This window comes from Pan troglodytes, chromosome 2 (genome assembly GCF_028858775.2).
Source record: "Pan troglodytes isolate AG18354 chromosome 2, NHGRI_mPanTro3-v2.0_pri, whole genome shotgun sequence".
Lineage (NCBI taxonomy): Eukaryota > Metazoa > Chordata > Mammalia > Primates > Hominidae > Pan > Pan troglodytes.
In genome coordinates, this window is record NC_086015.1 from 26292318 (window position 1) to 26305436 (window position 13119).

The 13119-nt window shown below is 33.6% G+C and overlaps 1 protein-coding gene and 1 long non-coding RNA gene across 2 annotated transcripts in view; both read right to left on the minus strand.

Moving 5' to 3' along the window:
* Nucleotides 1–3393, minus strand: part of LOC107970585 (uncharacterized) — a 42780-nt gene extending 39387 nt beyond the window's left edge. The window contains exon 1 of the long non-coding RNA XR_001713207.3: nucleotides 3263–3393. This is a non-coding gene — a long non-coding RNA (uncharacterized LOC107970585). The remainder of the gene's footprint in view (nucleotides 1–3262) is intronic.
* ZNF385D (zinc finger protein 385D) overlaps nucleotides 1–13119 on the minus strand; it is a gene marked incomplete in the record, with an annotated part of 956631 nt that overhangs the window by 875133 nt on the left and 68379 nt on the right.

Sequence of the window (13119 nt, forward strand, 5' to 3'; positions counted from 1 at the left end):
GTGCAGACCGATGTCAGAGAAGATAGTTCTCACTCCTCTCACCTTTTCCTCTCATTGAGAAATGTAGCCACACCACAACACAGGGCTGAAGAAGCTGGGAAGGGGACATAGCAAGGATCTCTGTCACTCAAACAGTGGCCTTTCTGGCAAGGTAAACTGTTTGGCACTCATTCTCGGATGCCCGTGGCAGTGGCATTGTGCAGTATCCTGCCTAGGCTCTGGCCTCTGCCCGCTCCTCCTTCTTGTTCTGTCTGCCATGTTTCTGAGGGGCCTAGATGTTTCTTGGTCTGGCTCAATGTCTTCAACAAAGAACATTTTCCAGTCCATCAGAGATAACAGCAAACAAAAATCCAACGTGTAGGATTTTCTCAACTTGTTTATCTCAGAAGTAATTGATCTGTGTGTAGATTTTATTTGGTGTGTTGATGGAACAGGGAGAGTCAGTAGCCTCCTATTCCATGTTGCTGATGTCATCCTACATGTGGGGGCTTTTAATGGCTCTGTAGTATCCATTTGCCAAGATTTCCTAAATTATTTCCACTAATCAATGTGTATATTTTTGTGTGCTTTTCCTTGTTGTGCGGGCATGAGGAACAAGAGACTGCTCTGATACTTCTTCTTATATGGGCACTACTCCCATCAATGAAGGCCTTACCTTCAAGACTTCAGCAAACCTCCATTACTTCCCAAAGGCTCCATCTAAAATACCATCCCCCTGGGGATTAAGGCTTCATCATATGAATTGGGGAGGAGGGCACAAAAATTCAGTCCATAATACTCCCTCTTCCTCTATTTACCATTACTGTTGGTTGTTACTTTCTGATTTCTCCTTCCAAATGAACTTTAAATTAGCTTTGCAGAACTGCCCCTCCAAAAAATAATGGAAACTTTCCTTGTGATTATGCTAAACATATATATTTATTGGAAGGAAAGATTATAGTGTTGTTCAACATTTAACCATCAAGACCCATTTTCTGCCCCTATGAGTTCTTGTGCTTTAAAAAATCATTTGAGTCCTACTTATTTATTTATAAAATTATTTCAAGGTATATTAATAGTAAATTCTTAAATGGAAAAATTTTCTGTTTAATTTTATATCCTACCATATACAAATATAATAGCTTTCCTATATATCTTTTATAATTAAGCATCTTACTGAACTTTATTTCTAATATATTTTAGTTGATTTAGTGTATTATTTGCAAACAATGATAGTTTTATACTATTCTTTCCAACAGTTAAAATTATTACACTTCTTTATTGCTTTACTGTATTACCAAGAACTTCTAGACTTGTTTTAAATATTGTGGGGTTTATGATCTTGTATATATTTGTTCTTTTCTTCACTTTATTAGAGATACCATAATGTGAGGTTTTATTGCAGATTTACTAATATTAAACAAGTTTTACATTCTTAGGATTAATCCTACTTATTTATGCATTACTACTCCTTAAAATGCAAAAATTTAATGCTTTTTTATTTACAAACATGTGTACTTCAGTTTTCATATGTGAAACTGGTGAGAAGTTTTCTTTTCCTCTATTATCTTTCTCTTATTTTGGTATCATAATCATGTTTTATTCATATAATCTAGAACTGGTTAATCTTCACAAAAGATAATCACATACTACAGGCTCTGTTATCTCCTGAACATATTGGATATTGGAGCCCCTCTTCTTTGACTTTTCATTTCTGCTTTTTAACTTGAGAGCTGGATGAATCTTAACATTGGCTTTTAATTGAATAATTCTTTATTATGTAATGTACTTTCTACCACCTTTATTATTTTCAAACTTCATTACTTCATGGGTTATCATAGACTTTTGAAGACTTCCTTTATTTTTTATAAAAGAAATATAGAAGGTCTATCTTCTGAGCCCTAACATACATGTAAAATGTTTTTGTTGTTGCTTCAATATATGCGAAAACATGCTGTATATTTACTCATTATATTTTTATCTCGTTTCTTTAGATATTTCACCAATGTAATCTGCAATTAAGTGTTATACAAAACTCTAAGCTTTTAAGTATATTTATAAATAAAGCCATTGTAGGCTTTAATTAGTTTTTGTTTTCTGTTTTTTGGTAAGTTCTTTTTACAGGGGATAGTACTTGATCGCCCAGTACTGGCACTATTTCTAGAACTATGTGAGAGATTTTGTAGACCTCTATTTAAAGCAACATGCCCAGATAAGTTTCAAAATGAAATAATTGGAATTTCATGTTGGTTCTTTCACATGGCTAATTTAAAGATCTATAGACTTCAATAGATAAGGGAAGGAATCAGATACAAATGTGATAGTGGCATGGAGTTTTATTTCTGTAACAAGTATTTGTTTTCTGTATTTGATAGTTAGAAATATTTTTAAAATGTGCTAGAGCTCTATTCTTTTTCTGGTTTATTTGCCATTGACTTCTTATCTACTTATATTACTTTCTGGGGGCAAAATTCTATAGTGACAGAAAAAGAGAGAGAGAATTTTAAGTAGCAGCTGCTGTAATTGTCCCAGTTCCAGATCTCCAAGAGAATGCATATTTCTATTGTCCCATCCCAGATTCCTGTTTTTCCCTTTAGACATGATGCCAATAAGTTTAACAACGTATATATGCAACTACATGATTTATTATCTCCATTGATTTCAACAGTTACCTCAAGAAGCTGTAAGTTAGTAGTATCCAGAGGCTGTCTCATGTGTATGCTGAACATTACTGTCTTATATATAACTCAAATGCTATCTTATCACTTATATATCATAAATCACTCAAAAAAGCCTTCACAGAAATCCCCCAAACCTAATCCTAGTTATTATATTATTCATTTGCATGTGTCATAATAATTTCATTACTTTGGAGAGCAAGCCCCATTATTAGGGCAACCAGGAGTCAGAAATATATTGGAAACCTTTGCTACCTTTTATTAAACTCGATGTCCTTTACTCATCTCAATTAATGATCCCATGAATTCCTAATTTAGTATCTCTCCTTCTCTCCATAAGACTTTAATAAATTATACATCTTCTTTTTAATTTAGAAATTTCTGGCATTCTCTTTCTAGCTACTAAACCTGGTACTCTTCCCTAAGCCAACACAAGAGTCCTCTTTGTTCAATGATGCCCTCTAGCAATACTCTCCTTACAAGCTAATTATAGCAGTGTTACCTAGTGTGACATCTACGCCCAGTATAAGCTAGGAATAAGTTCCACAGCGGATAGGTAACATATTTGACATCACACATTATATTTTTTGGCAAAAGAATGCTACCTGAATATTTTCCTCAGTTGTTCCACAGCTTGGCATGACTCCCAGCTCTTACTTCCCCGTGTTGAATGTGGTTCTCAAAGACTGGCCCCAAGACCAGCAGAATCAACTTCAGCATCAGCATCACCTGGTAGCTTTCAATAAAATGAAAATAGATTCTACTTCAAAACTACTGAATCAGTATCCCTGGAGGTTAGGCCTAGTGATCTGTTCTAGCAATCCCTCCAGGTAATTTTCATGAATGCTAAAGTTTACAAGCACTGGTCTTAGGGTTCATCTGGGGTTTCTTCTACTTCCTACATACTTGTTCATTTTACCTACGTTAAGTTGGGGATCAATGAATTTTCTTCTCCAGGCATGGTAATTCTATCTTGGCCTAGATTGCAGCATTTACTGGTGCTTTTTTTTTCTAATTGATTGTATCCTATAGAGTATTTGGAGGAGGAGGAATGTTGAATACATAATGATACTCTAAGACCATTATAAATATAACCTTAATATTGCATTATGTACCTTTGTTACAACATAGTTCTACTACAGAAAAGTGCTACTATACTGGGTAGGTATAGGAAACAAAACTGTGGCAGTAAACCCTATAAAATGGCTCTAGTTAATAGGAGGTGGATGCAGTTTTAGCTTCCCCACAATTTGCCTCTCCTATTGGTGCCTCTTTGTACAACTTCCCTCCTTAATGAGCCTCCATTATTTAGTGCTATTTTTCCTCATATTTTTCAATATCTCCTCTAATAAGAAAACTGTTCCTATGAATATATTTCTTATTTCATTAATATGTTATATATAGATGTGGGTCCACCCCCGCATATTTATCGTATATAATATATAATGGGTATTATATATCTGTATGTATTAGGGAATGTTTTTTATTTCCTTAAGATGATAATGACTGGCTAAATGGATATATTGATTTCATTTAAAATTTCAAGGCTAAAATAAATCAAATAAAAGGAAACATGAAATTCAGAGTGAAAGAGACCAGATTTGAATCCTGGTGCTGATGATTACTAACTGAGTGTTGATGAGTGTGCTACTGAATGTCTCTAAGCTTCTATGTTCTGAATTGCAAAGAAAGAAAACAAGTTAATGCAAAATACTAGCAAGTTGTAAGAATTCAAAATTAATAAGCAATGTCAATGCTTAGTGGAAATTCAATATATTTTGCATTTTATAACAAAGTTACTAAATTGTAAAGCCTTAATCTGTTACCACTATTAGATATCCTTTGTGCTTAAAAGGAAAAATCAACATATTAATTCAAAGGAGTGGGAAAATTAGATACCTATTTTCCATTACAGGACCAGGGGTATAACTATCTATCTCTGTATATCTATTTATACACACACTCACACACATGTTTCACTATAGGATTATAATTGGCTTTAAAATGTTTGTTTATGGCCCATTAATTTCTATTATTACTGGTGGGAAAATTCCAGTTTTCCTCTGAATGAAAAAGTCATCATACTGTTAATAACTTGTTTGGAATTATATACCATAGATAACAATAAATTCTTTCTCTACATTTGAATAATAAACTGTAAAGATTTAACAGTCTTTCAGAGGCTGTGAAAATTATAGTAAAATACTACTAAAACATTCCCAATACATTAGGACATAATTTTTGCACAAAAGAAAGTTAACATTCTAGAAAAAGTTTCAATTTTTATGCAAACACATGAGATGTAGAATAGGCTATACAGCTCTCACACATGAGGGAGAGAAACTGATGACAGTGCCTACCTCACATGCCTCCAAAGGCTGTGATCTGACTCCAGCCTCCTATAAGAGAATTATAACAAATTTTTTAATGCAGTAAAATAGAATAAAAAATGTTTGCAAAGCAAAACTGGGCATACATGTAGGTGTATGGCTCAAATAATCAGAAAGTCACAATGGGACATTCATATATGAGAGCATATAAACTTAATGAAAAAAGTTTTTAATAATGAGTGGGAACTAGTCTAGGGCTGAACTAGGTAAATGAGGTGGATCTGAACCTTTGGTTGGTAGAAAAATATAAACATAAAAGAAAATCCGCCCCTTTTTGATTACTTTATATGCACACCTCACAGTCTGACTTCGGATGTTTTAGGCACAAATTTAATATTTTTTAATCTAATATTTTCCTTCACCTTCTCAGTAACAACTGATAAACTATAACCTTTGAAAGATGTGATCAGAGAAAGCTACCACCCCTGCCTCACGGCCCCTCCCAATGGCATTGTTGATCAAGAAGTACAAAGGCTAATATTCGAAAGAAACCGAGATTTCTGAAAAAAGAAACAGGAGAAAGTCGACAAGAATAGTTTATGGCAAAGGAGAAGAAAATAAATAGGAAAGTTTCATGAGAACAAATGACTGGATCACCTATAACCTTTGCATGGCCCAGGGAAAAAGTACAAGTGGAGGCCGCATACCATCTATCTAAATATCCAAAATGTAAGGTTATAAATCAATCCAATGCCATAGGTTTTAGATTATTTCATTGTGATGTCACTCACTCCAGATAACACTTTCTGTTTCAAGTTATCTATTGCTACAATACTACCCTCAAAACTTATGGGCCTTAAACAATTGTGTTTGTTACTTCTTGGGATTCTACAGTTCAGGCAGGGCTTGGCAGAGACAGCTTGCCATTGCTCTGTGTGGCATTAGCGGGGATGGTTTGAACAGCTGGAGGCTGGCATAAATGAACTAGTGTCACTTGTTTGAATCATAGGTTCTTGTTGTTGGCTAGTTCCTCAGTTACTGTTTCAGCTGGGTTCTCCAGGAAGAAAATGCTAAAATGGGACTGCAAGCAGTTTTTCAAGGAAGGGTATGTCTAATGCCTATGAAAGATAAAAGAGAAGGGAAGCAGAATTGGACAGGGAACGCCTTCAGACCATGACGAAGATTTGGCACCTATGAAAGGAAAGGAGGTAGGAAATTGAATTGTACAAAGAGAACTTTTGATGGCCTGCCTCAGTTTGAACACTGAGTTAGATACTGAAGGACCTTCAGCTAGTGGTTTTCACTTGACTGCACTCCTTGCTGAATGCTGAATTCCTTCTTGAAGAGAGCATACCTCTGCAGCTGACATAGAAACCTCCATGTGGCCTCTCCCTAAGGTTAGGTTGAGTTTCCCCACAGCATAGTGTCTGTCTTGAGCATGGTGGTTGGCTTCTCTGGAGAGCAAAAGCGCAGGCTGCTAGATGTTCTTTAGCCTTAGGCCAGCAACTGGCATGGTGCCATGGCTAATGGGCCAGGCCAGACTTAAGGAGAAGAGATTATACAATAATGCAAATATCAGGATGCATAATTCATCTACCCTTGGAAACAGTAACAGTTCTGCCCTAACATTTTCAGGGCCTGAGGTACAAGTATAAGTGGAGGCCCTCATACTCCCCCTGCAATTATTTATGTGATAGATTGTATTTCTGTTATATATTGAATTAGTAAACTATTAAAACATATTGTATTCTCCTATCTTGAAAAATATAATCTCCTAAGGACCTAAAGGTCGCACTAGAATATGGTGGTACAGAAAGACTGACTTGTTCCTAGTCTCAAGCTCCCAGACTGTGACAATCTTCCCCTTTATTCGCAACCCCAGATCCCCCCAATAGGACCTATCATACATATGTCTGAACACCCCAAATGACATATCCCAAATCAACCCATCTCCTCCGCCTTTCCCTTCATCTGAAAAAAGCTATCTTTTGGCCAGACCTCTGCCTTTGGGAGGATAGCCTAGGGAAAGGACTCACACAGAACCTGGAGGAATTCCAGGATTCCTCATACCTGGAGCAAAGTCTGGGCTATATAGTCTATAAAGGGACAAGCCCCTTGGTCGGCAAACTTTTTACCTTATACAGAGAAGGGGGCATGGCTGAAGTGGGGCCAGAGGAGGACTCTGCAGAGAGTAAAGTCCAGAGCAGAAGCCCCACTTATCTAGGCAATATGGGGGAATGAAAGAGTTGTCTAGAGGAGTGGAGCAATGAGTAATCTGACCTCAGGCTGTTCTTTTCTTCCTACTTTCCTCTTTGAAACAGCATAATAAACAAAGCAAATACACGTGGCGAGGATTCATAACAACTGGGAATTTTCTTATATAATATAGAAGAGTATATAATATATACATAAAAATAACATAAAAACCTTTAAAATGAATGGCCATGACTATCTCTATTGACCTAGGAGCAAATGATATTGGGTTACATTTTAAAAGTATGTTTAAACGTACAACGCGTATTTTCATCCAATATTTACAGATATTGAAACAAATTTTAAAAATAATCTCTGCATCTATAAATATGTTTCTATAGTTTTGTTTGGGCACAGAGAAAATTAAGTAGTGGTAGTTATTGACTCACGAAACTGATCAATTTGGGGGAATATAATGATGAAGGGTAGAGGGAAGAGTATGTTTCAGAACTTCTCCTGTGTCTCTATTGCTTGATTTATTAAAACAGGCATATAATCTTCATGCTTTAAGAAAAAAGTCAAATGAAGTTAAAATCAAAGAAAATGTAAGCTATTAAAGATAAATTTTTAAAAGGTTGCTAAGAATTTCAAAAGACACACAATAGTCAAAGAGAATAAAGATTCAGGAAAGGTCATATGATTAGTCATAAGTCATAAGGTGACTTAAAGGTTACTGTACAATGTTCCTTTTAAAACAAAGTGAGGATGGGAGGTTGACTGAGACTTTAACAGCAAAGGAGGAGAACGAGGAGAAAGCAGTATGTATGTGTGTGTGTGTGTGTGTATATATGTAAAATAAAAACATTTATATATAATATATAAATATACATAAACCATTTATATATAAATATACATAAAACATTTATATGTAATATATAAATATACATAAAACATTTATATATATACACACATACACACACACACGCACACACACATATATGTATGTGACTATCCACAGCTCCCTCTCAACATGTTACATCTGTGGTTCTCAAGCTAAATTCTGTGGAAAATATTTTGAATATAAATGGGTGTGTCTAAAATTAAAAATAAATAGAAAACAACAAAAACCAAAAAAATAAAAATAAAATGATCTAATTTCCATTTTGGAGATTTCATTTTCTTAGCATTAAAATGATAAAAAACACTCTTAGAATCAATAAATAAATTGTTTATCTTTATTTAATGCAAAGTTTCTTGAATATACTTAGCCATGGACTTGTGCTCTTTTATTTTCTCACCAAATTCATATAATGATGACTGTATTATATTACACAGTTCTTAAAAAAGAATTGCAACATTATTTGATTCCAATTAATTCTAAGAAATGATTTGGCAGAGAGGATACAGGCTGGATTGAGGTCCTTTTATGATTACAATATATTACAGAGTAGTTTTTAACACAATTCAAATTTTGTGAGCTTGTGTCAGGAGAATGCCAATAATAAACTGCCATTTCTTCTCGAGTTGCTTTCAGGTTTCACTGTATCTGTAGAAACTAAAGAGGCTGCTGGTGACTTTAGTAACCAATAAGATGACAAACATTGCTATACTGGTTTGCTATGGAAATGACTATCAGTTCTTTTAAGATTATAATTTATATAATGATTATAGCTATTGTAATATAGGTATACCAATTGAACAAAAAAGAACAAGTAAAATTAAAGAAATGCACTCTTAAACACTTTAGGTTATTTTTGTAACTTTACTCTAGGCCCTGAGGAACTTGCATGCTGAATATTTTTCCTACCAAAAGAAAGATTATACTACACGGGGGGAGTGGAGGAATATATATAAGTAACTATAAAACAAATCATAATTTGAAAAAAAGAAAACAAAAGTAAAACATTCTATAAAAATACCAATGAACATCCAAATTGGATAGTAAGAAGTTAAGTTCCTGTTTGTGAACAACGTGATCTTACAAATAGAAAACCCTGAAGACTTCACTAGAAAACTGTTAGAATAAATGAATTCAGTAAAGTTTCAGGATAGAAAATCAACATACAAAATCAGTAGCTTATCTATACACTAATAACAAACTCTCTGAAAAAGAAAACGATCCCATTTAAAATAGTTATAAAAAATAGTAAAATTCTTAGGAATAAATTTAACCAAAGCAGTAAAAGACCTGTACAGTGAAAACTGTAAAATATTGATAAAAGACATTAAAGAACACAAATAAATGGAAAGATAACCTGTATCCATAGATTAGAAAAAAATATTGTTGCTAAAATGTTCATATACCCAAAGCAATCTACAAATTTAATGCAATACTTATCAAAATTTCAATGACATTTCTCACAGAAATAAAATATCTAAAATTCATATGGAACCACAAAAGACCCCAAAGAGCCAAAGCAATCTTGAGCACAAAGAACAAAGCTGGAGGTATCACATGACTTGACTTTAAAATATACTATAAAGCTATAGTAATCAAAACAGCATGGTACTGGCATAAAAACCAACACATAGACCAATGGAATAGAATAGAAAGCCCAGAAATTCATGCATTTAAGGCCAATTGATTTTTGACAAAATGCACCAAGAATGTACAATGGGGAAAGAACAGTCTCATCAATAAATGTTGTTGAGAAAACTGGATTTTTGCATGCAGAATGAAATTGGGCCATATATTAAAAATCAACTCAAAATAGATTAAAGACTTAAGTGTAAAGCCAGAGACTATAAAACTGCTAGAAGAAAACAGGGGTAAAATTTCCTGACATTGATTGGTCTGGGCAATGATTTTTTTTTTTTTTGGATATAACCCCAAAAGCACAGACAACAACAGGTAAATGAGATGATATCAAAATAAAATCTTCTGTACAGCAAAGAGAACAATCAACAGAGAGAAGAGACAACCTATAGATGACCACAGAATAATCTGCAAACTATTCATCTGAAAAGAAGTTAGCACCCAACATATATAACAAACTCAACAATTCAATAGCAAGAAAACAAATAACCCAATTTATAAATGGGTAAAGGATAGAAATAGACATTTTTCAAAAGAAGGCATACAAATGACCAACAGGTACATTAAAAATGTTCAATATCACTAATCACTTGTGAAATGAAAATAAAACCACAATGAACTGTCACTTCACACATGTTAGAATAGCTATTATCAAAAAGACAAAAGATAAAATGTTGGTAATAACATGGAAAAAAGGGAATCCATGTGCAATTTTGATGGGAATGTAAATTAGTATAGCCATTATGAAAAACAGTATGGAGTTTCCTCAAAAAATTAAACATAGAACTACCATATGCTCCTCCAATACTACTACTGGGTATATATCCAAAGGAATTGAAATCAGTATGTCAAAGAGACGTCTGTATTCCCATGTTCTTTGCAGATGTACTCACAACAGCCAAGATACAGAAACAACCTAGGTGTCATTCAACATAATAAAGAAAACGTGGTCTACATAGACACAGTGTAATACTATGCAGCCCTTAAGAAGAAGGAAATCCTGTCATTTGAGACAACAGAGATGAACCTGGAGGTCGTTTGTTAAGCGAAATAAGCTGGGCACTGAAAGACAACTACTGCATGACCTCACTTATATATGGAATCTTAAGAAGTTGGACTCATAGAAACAAAGAGGAAAATGGTGGTTACAAGGATTGGAGTTTGGGGTGGAGCCAAAGGTTTGGGAGATGTTGGTCAAATAATACAAGATTTCAGTTACATAAGAACAATAAGTCCATTTCACAAGATGGTGACTATAGTTAATAACAATGTATTGTATTCTTAAAAATTGCGAGGTGAGTGAATTTTAAGTCTTCTCACCACAAAGGAATAAGTATGTACAGTAACGCATATTTGATCAGATTTAGTCATTCCCTAATGTATACATATTTCAAAACATATTGTACACAATATATATAATTTTGTCAATTAAAATATATTTTTTAAATGCCCATAAAGTGAAATTATGTTAGGAGGTAAAAACGTTCAGACATACAAAAACGGTAAAGAAAAAAGTCTAGGTACTTACCAACAGGCTTAAGTCGTAAAATATTACAAATATAGTTGAATCCTCTACCCTAGCACATCTCTTACCCTTGTGTCTGCAGGAAGCCATTATGAATTTGTGGTTTATCATTTCAAGCTACTGCATGTGAACTTGGCATTATATAGAAATACATGTTATGCAGCAATATATATACTATTGTCCTGTTGATTTTTAAAATTATGTAGACAGTATCATACTGCATGTATTCTCTGCTTTTTGTTTTTCTTTGTAGTATATTGTGGTTTGAAATTTTCTATACCGATGCATGTATTTCTTCTTCGTATTGTTTCACTGTGTGTATATCCTTTTTAATCCAGAGTGCACACTTCATTTTTTCATTTTCCTATTTACTGACATTTATATTGTTTCCATGTTTATACTTTGCAAACTATGCTCTTATGAAATTTCTTGTTCTTGTCTTCTTATGCACACAGCATGAGAATATTTGTAAACTGTACAGCTGGATTCACACTTCTAGAATGCAGGGATGCAGATTTTCAATCTTAGTATCCTCTCTTGACAAATTTATCTCTAAACTTTTAAAATAAATTTTCGCTAACCACCAGCTACCTAGGATGGGTCCTGGGACTCCACATCTTCATCAACACTTAGTATTTCCACAGTATTAAATTTCTTATTTCCAATTTCTGTGTATGAGTTAGTTTCTCATTGTGATTTTAATATGCTTTTCTATCAATGAATAGTAAAATTATATATATATATACATTATATAATTGTATTTGTATATGCAATTTATTTTCCTCTTCTGTGAATGTCCTGTTCCTACTCACTGATCTGTAATTTCCCATTATGATATGTACAGTTTATATTTATGCTTGGATCTGTCCTTAGTGTAAACAGTACAGTATTATAACACTTACTCTAGATTTGCAAACTCTTTTGGCTATTCTTTTGTTTTTGCTCTCCTATTAAAATTAAGAATAAAATTTTCAATTCAGATGGGATAGCTTTGTTGGGCTTTTAATGGTATTCTATGGAATTTTTAGATAATTTAGAGATAATTAAGATAACTACCATTTTAGATATTGTATTCTTGCACATGGCTTTATACATTTTCTAATATTGTTCCAATTAGTTTTAATGTTACTTTGAAAGGCCTCACATGTCTTTCATTAAATTTATTCTTAGTTACGTAAGATTTGTATTTTTATTTTAAATCAAATATTTACATTTTTGTTTTATTTCTCTAGCTAAAGAAATATAAAATGTCTTTTAGTACTGATGACAGGGAGTTTTCATCTGTTCTTAGTTTCATAAGAGTTTTAATCATAGAAACGTGTAAAATTTTAACTAATTTTCTAATTTCAAAATTTGAAAGATGATAGTTCATCTTTTTTGTTAATGTTGTTAATTGCATTCTGCTAGGATAACATAATTGGTGCATACTAATTATTTGATGATTATCAAGAAACTGCCATTTTCCATCCAATCTCCATTCCACTGTTCAATGATAATAATATTGTTGGCTGCACATGTTGCCTAGAATGAAGACAAAATATCCAGCCTCTCTTGCAGCTACATGTATTGTGTGTTTTAGTAGAGTGGCTTATATGGTACTGTCTTACTTCACAGTAAACTGGTTTACCCCATTGTCAATGAGATTTCCCATCTTGCACATAGGCTGGGTCTTGTCTCCCACCACTACTCTTCTCATAAACATATGGCCTGTCTCTTGCCACTACTCTGTTCTCATAAACATATGGCCTTTGAAAGGAAAAGTCCTAGCCATCAGGAACCTGCTTGTGTGCCAAGGAGAGGTATTTGCTTTACAACTTGTTCACTTATCTTGCCTCCTTTCTTTTTAGTTTATGAGGATTTTACTTTTTTATCAGCTTG